At 37.4% G+C, this 10,048-nt stretch overlaps 1 protein-coding gene across 1 annotated transcript in view; it reads right to left on the reverse strand.

The window, feature by feature from the left end:
• LOC130100528 (ribonuclease inhibitor-like) overlaps positions 1 to 10,048 on the reverse strand; it is a 230,578-nt gene that overhangs the window by 53,505 nt on the left and 167,025 nt on the right. The window lies entirely within an intron of this gene.

Genomic DNA, 10,048 nt, shown 5'->3' on the forward strand with positions numbered 1-10,048 from the left:
ATGATGTAGTTTATTACATGAGAAAGAGTGCCATTTTCCATAAATATCAGCATGATTACAAATGTGATATTTATTGTATAAAAAACAATAAGCAGAGTGGACTGCGATAACATCAATGAAAAACATTACTGCAGGCTTCAACATGGCTGTGTTTACGATTAGAAATGTCAAACTGAAATGAATCCCCTTTTGCAGCCTGACTTTTTGATAGTTTGTCAGTTTAAATTAAAATTAAATGTAAATTATGGTTGTAGAATGTGATATAGCCCAAGATTACATGAGAATGTATATATCTTACCTGTATCTTTTTTGTTTTTCTTTTCCAGTAATTCAGCAATTGGACTTGTTTCCATCCTTTTTGGCCTCTTCTGCACTTGAAGTCATTGCTTTCATCCGATTCAGCGACTGTCGATCTGCATCTCTGTTTGCATTACTCTGCTTACATTTTGAACCCTTAGCAACAATAAAAGGGTTTTCCATTTTGGCTGTAGTTGTAGTCAAGTTTGTTTTACCTTTACGATTTAATGTGCTTGTGTGGAGATTTGCTATGTGACAATTATTTATTTCACAGCACTTCATCTCTGGGAGGATGCAAAGATATATATATTTTTTTTTTTTTTTTCATGCAAAGGCATGAAAAATAACCACTAATAAGCATTGTCATACATTAATTCAAATGTTTAATCGGTTAAAAAAATATCTGCACAATGGGGGATTCTTTCACTATTGCATGAATATATGCACTGTGATTTACATTATGAAGCACACATTAAATTGACAGTATTTAAAAGTCATGGTAATGGTAGGTTACTGGTAGGTTAATGTCAGCATTACAGGAAAGACACAGATTGGTGAAAGATTAATGACACACAAGAGTGTTTTGCTCCAAAATAGTTTATCCTCCCTCCCCCTCCTTTATTGGTCCTGCTTTTAATACTATTTGCGCAGTTATTTCTTTTTTTTTTAATGCTGTAAAAATCTTTGTTCTGTTATTCCTATTTTAATAAATCTTTTAAAGCCTGTTAGTGTAGTTGCATTGTTTTATTTAGTCATTACTTTGTGACAACGTTGTGAGGACGTCGTGGTAAAGTTCCATTTTTTATAATCTTGGCTAACGTTCCTGAAACGTCGTGGGCACGTCCTCAAAAGACGTCGCTAGTTTATCCCATGGAGAACGTTGTAGAGACATGGTCAACTGGTCTCAAGATAACTTTCCAGAAAATTGCGCTACAAGTATTATCCTAGTGAAATGCCATTTGGATATTATTTGGGAAATGTACTTAATTCAGCAAAAAATGTATTAAGTTATCTTAATAAAAGCCATGCAAGAAACCATCCTGGATATACAGTCACGCAGTATGAGAGACAATCTAATCTTCTCCGGCATTCCTGAATCATCCACCGAGGACCCCGAAAAATCTGTTAAGGACTTCCTGATCAACCAGCTCAAACTTTCACCAGAGACTGTAGAGCACATCACTTTCCATCGCGTTCACCGTTTAGGACAGAAACACATCAACTCCACCCGTTCCCGCCCCATCATCGCCAAATTTGAACACTTCAAACAAAAAGTACTGGTACAGCGACAAGGACGACAGCTCAAAGGGACTCATTACGGACTCAACGATCAATATCCACAAGAAATCATCCGCAGACGTAAGCTACTTTTCCCCATCCGTAGGACAATGATCAATCAAGGTAAAAAAGCAATCATCACAGTGGACAAATTATATATTGATGGACAATTATTTAGAGACAAAGACACTACTCCCTGGCTTTACTAATAATTGAAAATAGCAATGTAACATTTCCAATCCGTTTATGCTCAATTTATAGTCAATTCATAATCTTCATATTCTTTCATTGACCCAATTGCACCACACACGCACATTGTATTCTAAATGCACCTAAATAGCCTTGCTCACTGTTTATATGTTCTGTATTTGTTGTTTATAGGTATCCCTGTTTTATTTGTCATTTGTTGTTATAGATTTACACACACACACACACACGCACTCAACCACATTCACATCCACACACACAGACTTATATTCACACAAGGTAACTATGAAATATACATTATAGGTTCATGCAATTGAAATTCATAACTTGGAATATTCGTGGTGTTGGTTCACAAACAAAAAAAAATAAAGTTTTAAATTACCTAAAAAATACACAAGCGGATATATGTCTAATACAGGAAACACACCTCTCTCAATATACACAGAACAGCTTAAAAACTACACATTTTAACCACTGTTTTTCCTCCCACTATAATTCAAAACAAAGAGGAGTATGCATCTTAATAAACAAAAAAATACAGTTTAACCACCATACAACCATTTCAGATCCTGAAGGCCGTTTTATCATTATTAACATTTCAATCAATAATAATCCAATTACAATTGGCAACATTTATGGGCCAAACTCTGATGATTCCTCCTTCTTTGCAAATTTCTTCTCTTCTCTTTCAAACATTTCTAACGGTCCAATAATTATAGGGGGAGACTATAACACTGTAATCAATCCATCACTTGACAGGTCAAAACACACAGGAAAATCTAGGCAATCTTCCAAAACAATAAAACAGTTCATGAGTGATTTTGGTCTTTGCGATGGTTGGAGGCTACAACACCCACTTGCCAGAGAATACACCTTTTATTCTAATGTCCACCAAACCTACTCCCGCATTGATTTCTTTCTAACCAGTAATTCAATCATACCAAATATTTTAGAAACCAAAATACATCCGATCATTATTAGCGACCACTCTGCGGTAACTCTAACATGGAACCTATCTGCAATACAAAAGCATCCCACCAGATGGCGTTTTAATACATCACTCTTGAAAGATCCAGAATTTGACAGCTACTTCAAGAGAGAGTGGACATCCTTCCTTGAAATAAATGACTCTCCAAAGTCATCAGCATCGCTACTCTGGGAAACATGGAAAGTAGTTTTACGGGGGGAAATTATTTCATATTCAGTACATAAAAAAAAAAAGGACAGAGAAAGAGAAACCCAACTGGAAGAAAGAATAAAAGAATTAGAAATTTTACATGCAAATAATCAATCAGAAAGCATCTATAAAGAAATTAGAGAAAAAAAAATATTGCTCAATGAAATAATAAACAAAAGAAACCAGTTTCTGATTCACAGGCTCCGTCAAGAAACTTTTCACCATAGCAATAAATCCGGAAAATATTTAGCCAGTCAAATTAAAAGAAATAAAGAAAGAACAGCCATAACCTCCATCAGAAACTCGGCAGGGAAGCTAACCAACTCACCAGTTGAAATAAACAAGATATTTCAAGATTACTATACAAAATTATACTCATCTGATCTTGACCCAAACCAAGAAGACATAACCCAATTCCTCGATAACACCATTCTACCAAAACTCAACATGGAACAAATAAACACACTAGAATCACCAATCACTGAAAAAGAACTTCATTCCGCATTGAAAAGCATGCAAAATAATAAAGCACCAGGTCCGGATGGCTTCCCTGCTGAGTTCTATGAACATTTTTGGTCAACTTTATACCCACTATTTAGCAGAACAATAACAGACATAAAACATAACGCAAAATTCCCCTCCCACATGAATACAGCACTTATATCACTCATTCCTAAACCTAACAAAGACCACACCTTCACATCCAACTATCGTCCTATCTCACTTATGAATGTCGACATAAAAATTTTTAGGAAAGCACTAGCCCATAGAATTGAACAAATTATACCGTATATAATCCATCCTGATCAGACCGGCTTCATAAAAGGTAGACATGCATCTAATAATACCCGCAGATTATACAACTTAATGCACTACTCATCAGTACAACAGAAAGATACTCTCATTGCCACATTAGACGCCGAAAAAGCTTTCGATAGGGTCAACTGGAAATTTTTATTCACCACGTTACAAAATTCGGCTTTGGAGAGTCGTTTATTAACTGGATCAAGATTTTATACACATCACCATCGGCCACAGTAACAACGAACGGACTAACATCACAAAGCTTCACACTGCACAGGGGAACGAGGCAGGGATGTCCACTCTCTCCATCCCTATTCACCATTTTTATTGAACCTTTAGCAGCAGCTATCCGTCAAAACCCAGCAATCAAAGGTATTGAAACACCACAACAAACACATAAAATCTCACTCTATGCAGATGATATCCTACTATATATACAAGAACCCCTAACATCTACTCAAGAAATAATTAAAACAATTCAGTCCTTCTCAAAAATATCCGATTATGCAATAAACTGGAATAAATCTTCCACCCTCCCTTTACATAAAACCAAATGGGATGTGGCTCCCCAGCAATCACCAATACCTATTTGTCAAGATCACATCACTTACTTAGGCATTAAGATTTCCTCCAGACTGTCAGAGTTGGTAACACTCAACTTCACACCATTGCTAAAAAAAATAGGAGACGACTTGCTCAGATGGCTCAATCTCCCAATCTCCATAATCGGCAGGATAGCAGCAATAAAAATGACGATTTTACCGAAAATTAATTACCTATTCTCAATGATTCCAACCCACCCCACACTCACCTGGTTTAAATCACTAGACTCCATTATAACTCGCTTCTACTGGAAAAATAAAACGCCAAGGATAAAACTCACTACACTTCAAAAAAGTAAGGTTCAAGGAGGACTAGAAGCACCAAATTTCCAATATTACTCAATGGCTAACCAACTGCAATACATATACAAATGGATTCGCCCCACCCAATCTGATATTGTATGGCTAGATATAGAACAATCATCATGCAAAGAATTAAATATAGCTGACATACCATTCCTCACCAAATCAATTAAACAACACACATGTTTTAAGGCAGTAACTATAGCCACCACTCTGACAGCCTGGTGGAAATTTCACCAAATCACTAATTCTACATTAGCTCCATCTAACCTCACCCCACTGTGGAACAACCGTGACTTTATAAGCAATAAAAAAACATTGAATTTTCACACATGGGCGGAAAAGGGTATCACCCACATTAAGCATATTTTCAAATCTAACACATTTAGACCATTTCCGGAACTGGCCCAGGAGTATGGCATCGGGAACAACGAATTTTTAAAATACCTACAACTCAAATCTTCTGTTCTGACAAAAATAAACATCAGAGACACAAATTTAGAACTTCCACCGGCAATATCAGACTTGGTCAACATTTCCTCTCCAAAGAAACTTCTCTCTAAAATATACAAAATGATCTCAAATCAACTTCAGACCATATACTTACCAACAATAAAATGGGAAAACGATCTATCAATAGCCCCTGATGCCAACTTCTGGACCCAAATCTGTAAAAACATCTATCACATGTCCAAAAATTCGAATCTTCAGTTAATACAATACAAAATACTTCACAGAACGCATTACACGGGCAATAGATTAGCTAAAATGGGATTCACATCAGAAGTTTGCACACATTGCAATCAAAATTCTACAGATACATACATTCATGCAACCTGGCACTGCACTCCAATCAAACACTTTTGGGAAGAGGTCACACAGGCACTATCAACTATAGTTGGCTGCCACATCCCAATGTCGCCTTCCCTTTGCTTGCTGGGGGACCTCACAATAATAACTGATAAAACCATAAACTCTAAAATACTCCTCACAGCTCTAGCCATCGCCAAGAAAACTATCCTCATGAACTGGAAAACCAGAAATAAATTACACATTAACATCTGGAAAAATCTTATAACAGACTTCATGGCAATGGAACTCGCATCTCCCCTTCATAATAACACATCTGAAACTGATCCCTGCCGTCCAACACTTTCTGACCTCTAACAGCTATGAATCCTTTCTCTGTTTTCAACTCTGACTTCTCTCACCTTCTTACTCAACCCACGAATATTCATATTAGTTGTTTAAACTTGTTTCTGTCATCATTGTTATTGCTATCTTTACTGTTACTGTTATGATTACTATTTTCACTTGTTTTTTTTTTTTTTTTTTTTTTTTTTCATTGTTGTAATTACTGTTGTTGCTGTCTTTTGCTCTCACCGTTGTGATCACCACTGCCATCATCATTGTAATTTATTATTATTATTAATATTATTATTATTATTATCATCATCAATATTGCCATTGTCAATGCTGTTTTAGAATTAGATATAATTGTCATCACTAGTGCAATAACTTCCCCCTTATCTCTTCATGGGTTTTTAATGCACCACAACATAGAATAAAAAAAAAAAAAAAAAAAAAAAAAGAAGGATTAAGGATATATGGAAAAACCTCACAAACACCAAGGCAGGCTAGACAGGCGAGAAGTGGTTTCAACGGGACAGCATCTCTGTCCCAATTTGAGACACTCTCGCACTGTACTCCCTATTTTAATGCACCTTAGACATTGCACATAACACAAAAATAAATAAATAAATAAATAGGAAAAGATATGGACTGATGAGATGAGGGGGAAGGTTATCTTATATTATCTTATATTATATTATCTTATTATATCGTATTTTATGCAGGATTGACAATGGCAATTATTACATAGGAGGAAGGATGGAAGTAAAAAATCTACCAACACAATATTGGCAATATGGTGGTAGTGGGAAGTGGGATGGTGATGGTAAAGACAATGGTAATACATAATAAACGGTTACTTTGTTTACGCATACACACACATACACATAACCACACTCACACCCGCACACATACACACTTAAACACTTAAACACTTAAATCACTCTTGTCACTGCTGGAAGTATGGATTTACAAGATTACTCACTACTGCACTATGTTGGTTTGTTTGTATGTATGTCTGATTGTTAAATAAAAAATAAAAAAAATAAAAAAAAATTAAGTTATCTTGAGACCAGTTGACCATGTCTCTACAACGTTCTCCATGGGATAAACTAGCGACGTCTTTTGAGGACGTGCCCACGACGTTTCTGGAACGTTAGCCAAGACTTTACCACGACGTCCTCACAACGTTGTCACAAAGTAATGTCACGCTGACCAAATAACGACTAACTGACGACGTCGTCACAACTTCTGTGTTAGCTGGGCAGCTGTTACCGTTTGTCCCTTTATATGTTCAGTAAAGGCGGGCGTACACGGTGAGATTTTTTGCTGTTTTACGAGCTCGCAGATGATCGTGTGGAAATCGGTGATGCTCGCATGGTCGCACTCGCAGCGTGTGAGAGGAATAGGCAGTATCAGAGCCATAGAGAGAAAGAGTTGCGACACTCTTTGATGTCGCCGCGACGGCTGTCATGTGGTTCATGTAAGCCCCGATAGTTCCAACACATACGCTGGCTGTCATGTTCTTCTATGGGACAGACAGCAGCGATTGCATTATTGAACGCTAAATATAAAATAAAACACACACCCAAGTACTTTTTCAGCTGTTATTGCATTTTGTTAATGTCAGTTTTGCATTTGGAGAGGCAGGGTGACAACGAAATACTGTAGATTACTTAGATAAGTTTTAGGCTATATTTTTGGAGGGAAAAGCTTAGTGTTCATGTTCGCATGGGTAGTAGCACTGGCTTTAGCGGCTCTCACTTAACTTTTCCATATCATTCATCTGATGATGGACGTCTCGTGATTTTTATTTTAGCACAACTGGGCTGTATTAGGTTATTGATTCCCGTGATCTTGCTTATAAATTCCCATTCAGCCATTAGCCTACCTTCGTGATCACGCCAATTCAGAATTCGCTTAGAAGCTAGCTCTTATTGATTCCCGTGATCTTGCTTATAAATTCCCATTCAGCCATTAGCCTACCTTCGTGATCACGCCAATTCAGAATTCGCTTAGAAGCTAGCTCACTTCTTCTGATGAAAGTGGACTTCAACCCCCAGGACCACAACGTGAAACATGATCATGTTAAGACTAAGAATATCATTTTAAGATTAAGCCATACACATATTATCAAAACTATAACAGATTAAAAACGAATTTACGCTTTTATGTTTGGGTCTATAGGTAAGAGCAGAGTGAAGATTTTTCTCCATGGCTCTGGGTTAGTGTACATAGTAGGCTAAGAGTAAGGGTAGCTGTAACTCAATCCAAGTAACTTAAGCAATTAACTAACAAAACACTTGTAACTTCTGTTACAGCTATTGAGACATCAATTAAGCATGGCTGATACAAATGAAGGTTTTAAAATAAAATATTTTTTATTAAACAATGACAGACAACACAAATGTGTGCTTGTGTGAGTGTGTGTGAACAAGAAAAACAAAAACCAGGGCTGAAGGCAGATGCAAACATGGGGTTTCAAATTATTAAAAGTATTTAACTTTAGGAGAGGAAGCCTGAAAATATGAATATTATAAAGGTGGTAGCGATTCATTACCAAACTGTCACAGCTGAAGAAGTCGCGCTAGCTAACTAGCTAGCAGGCAGTGCTTGAAAATTGGTTGAAACAACCAAGATAAAATATAAATGATTACGCTGTGCATATACAAATGAAGACCAGTATAAGCATCGCAAAGGGCCTCTGATACAAAAAAGACAGTTGACAATTCAAAAGAGGTCGATATTTCAGCAACTTATCTCTGGAACAACTCGACGCGCAGCAATGTAAGTGAATGGGGTCCAACGCCCAAATGACAGTGTTTGGAACTAATCAGATCTTCAAATCCCGGAAGTAGGCGGGTAAAAGCGCCGCCATTTTTTACAACGGAGGTCTATGGGAGTGTCGCAACTCTTTCTCTCTATGGCTCTGGGCAGTATGCACTGGCGAGCATGGCGTATTTCCGGTTAAATCTCAGGATGGTGGTAAACATCCGGTTATTGTAGAGTGAAGTGCTACCTATGCTACCATTGAATGCTTGTCGTCAAAACACCCAAAACTGTTCATTTTCGTCGTTGTTGTGTTGTTTATGTTAATGTTTTTACTTGTACTTCATCTTGACTGATAACGCGATGACATGTAAACGCACGAAATTGTCCTTTCAAAGGCGGGAAGACAGCTCTTCTAGCCACAGTGTCTGCAACATGCAATTCTTCAGTTAGTTTTTTTTACTTTTCCCAAAGACATTGAATTACATAAACGTTGGGTGATTAACATCCGACGAGACAAGTTTCTTACAACAAACACACGAGTCTGCAGCCGACACTTTCAAAGTGAAGACGTGATGAGCCTCTGACTCCAGCTGGGCGGAGACGTCTAAAGAAGGGAGCTGTTCCCGTGCTTTTTCAGTGGAACAATTTCAGTCTGCCAGCCCCACGGCCCGGAGTTTGGGAAAGGACCGAGCGTCCCAATACAGAAACCACGCACGATCCATCTGTGGAATTGGACTATCCTCCTGACCATGACTACTGCGACAGTAGTGAACCTGCTGCGCTGGATATGTCTCTTAACCGCACTGAAGAACTTCATGAAGAGATAGCAAGACTCCGAAACGTAATAGAGGAGATATCTATCAGCAACAAGTTCTGCTTGGAGCGGTTTGCTGGATCAGATGATGACAGAAGGTTCTTCTCAAGGTAAATTAAAATGTCCACCTTTGTTTAATATAGATGTTTTAGAGCTTTCAACATTGCTTAGTATTATTAAGCCTATCTGTTTAAATGTTGCATGTGTGATGTGTGTTGTAAGCTACTGGAAACCTTGAATTTCCCTCGTGATGAGAAAAGTATCTATCTAAAACTATCTAGATCTATCTACTAGTGCATTGTATTTTAAAATACTGAGAAGAGCAGTAAGCAAAAGGACTGACGTGTGTGGTCCAGTTTCTGACCTGAGTGCCTAAATGTTCTAGGATGTTTACAGTAACTGTCAATACAGATGCTAACATGCTTGCAATATAATGTTGTGTATGGGCACTTAATGTAATGTAATGAAATGTAACACCTATGTCCCACAGATTTAGGTTTTATACTGTATTAGGCTACCACTGTTCAGCTTTCGTGAAAACCACAAAGGTGCTCTCTTAGAAATGGTCATCAAAGCTGAAATGTGGTAACATTAAACGAGTAAAACTTTTGTTGAACAGAACCTTAAACAAGTTCAACAGAACTTTTGAACGTGTCACTTAAT

Source organism: Rhinichthys klamathensis, unplaced genomic scaffold (assembly GCF_029890125.1).
Source record: "Rhinichthys klamathensis goyatoka isolate OS25496 unplaced genomic scaffold, OSU_Roscu_1.1 h1tg000011l_1, whole genome shotgun sequence".
Classification (NCBI taxonomy): domain Eukaryota; kingdom Metazoa; phylum Chordata; class Actinopteri; order Cypriniformes; family Leuciscidae; genus Rhinichthys; species Rhinichthys klamathensis.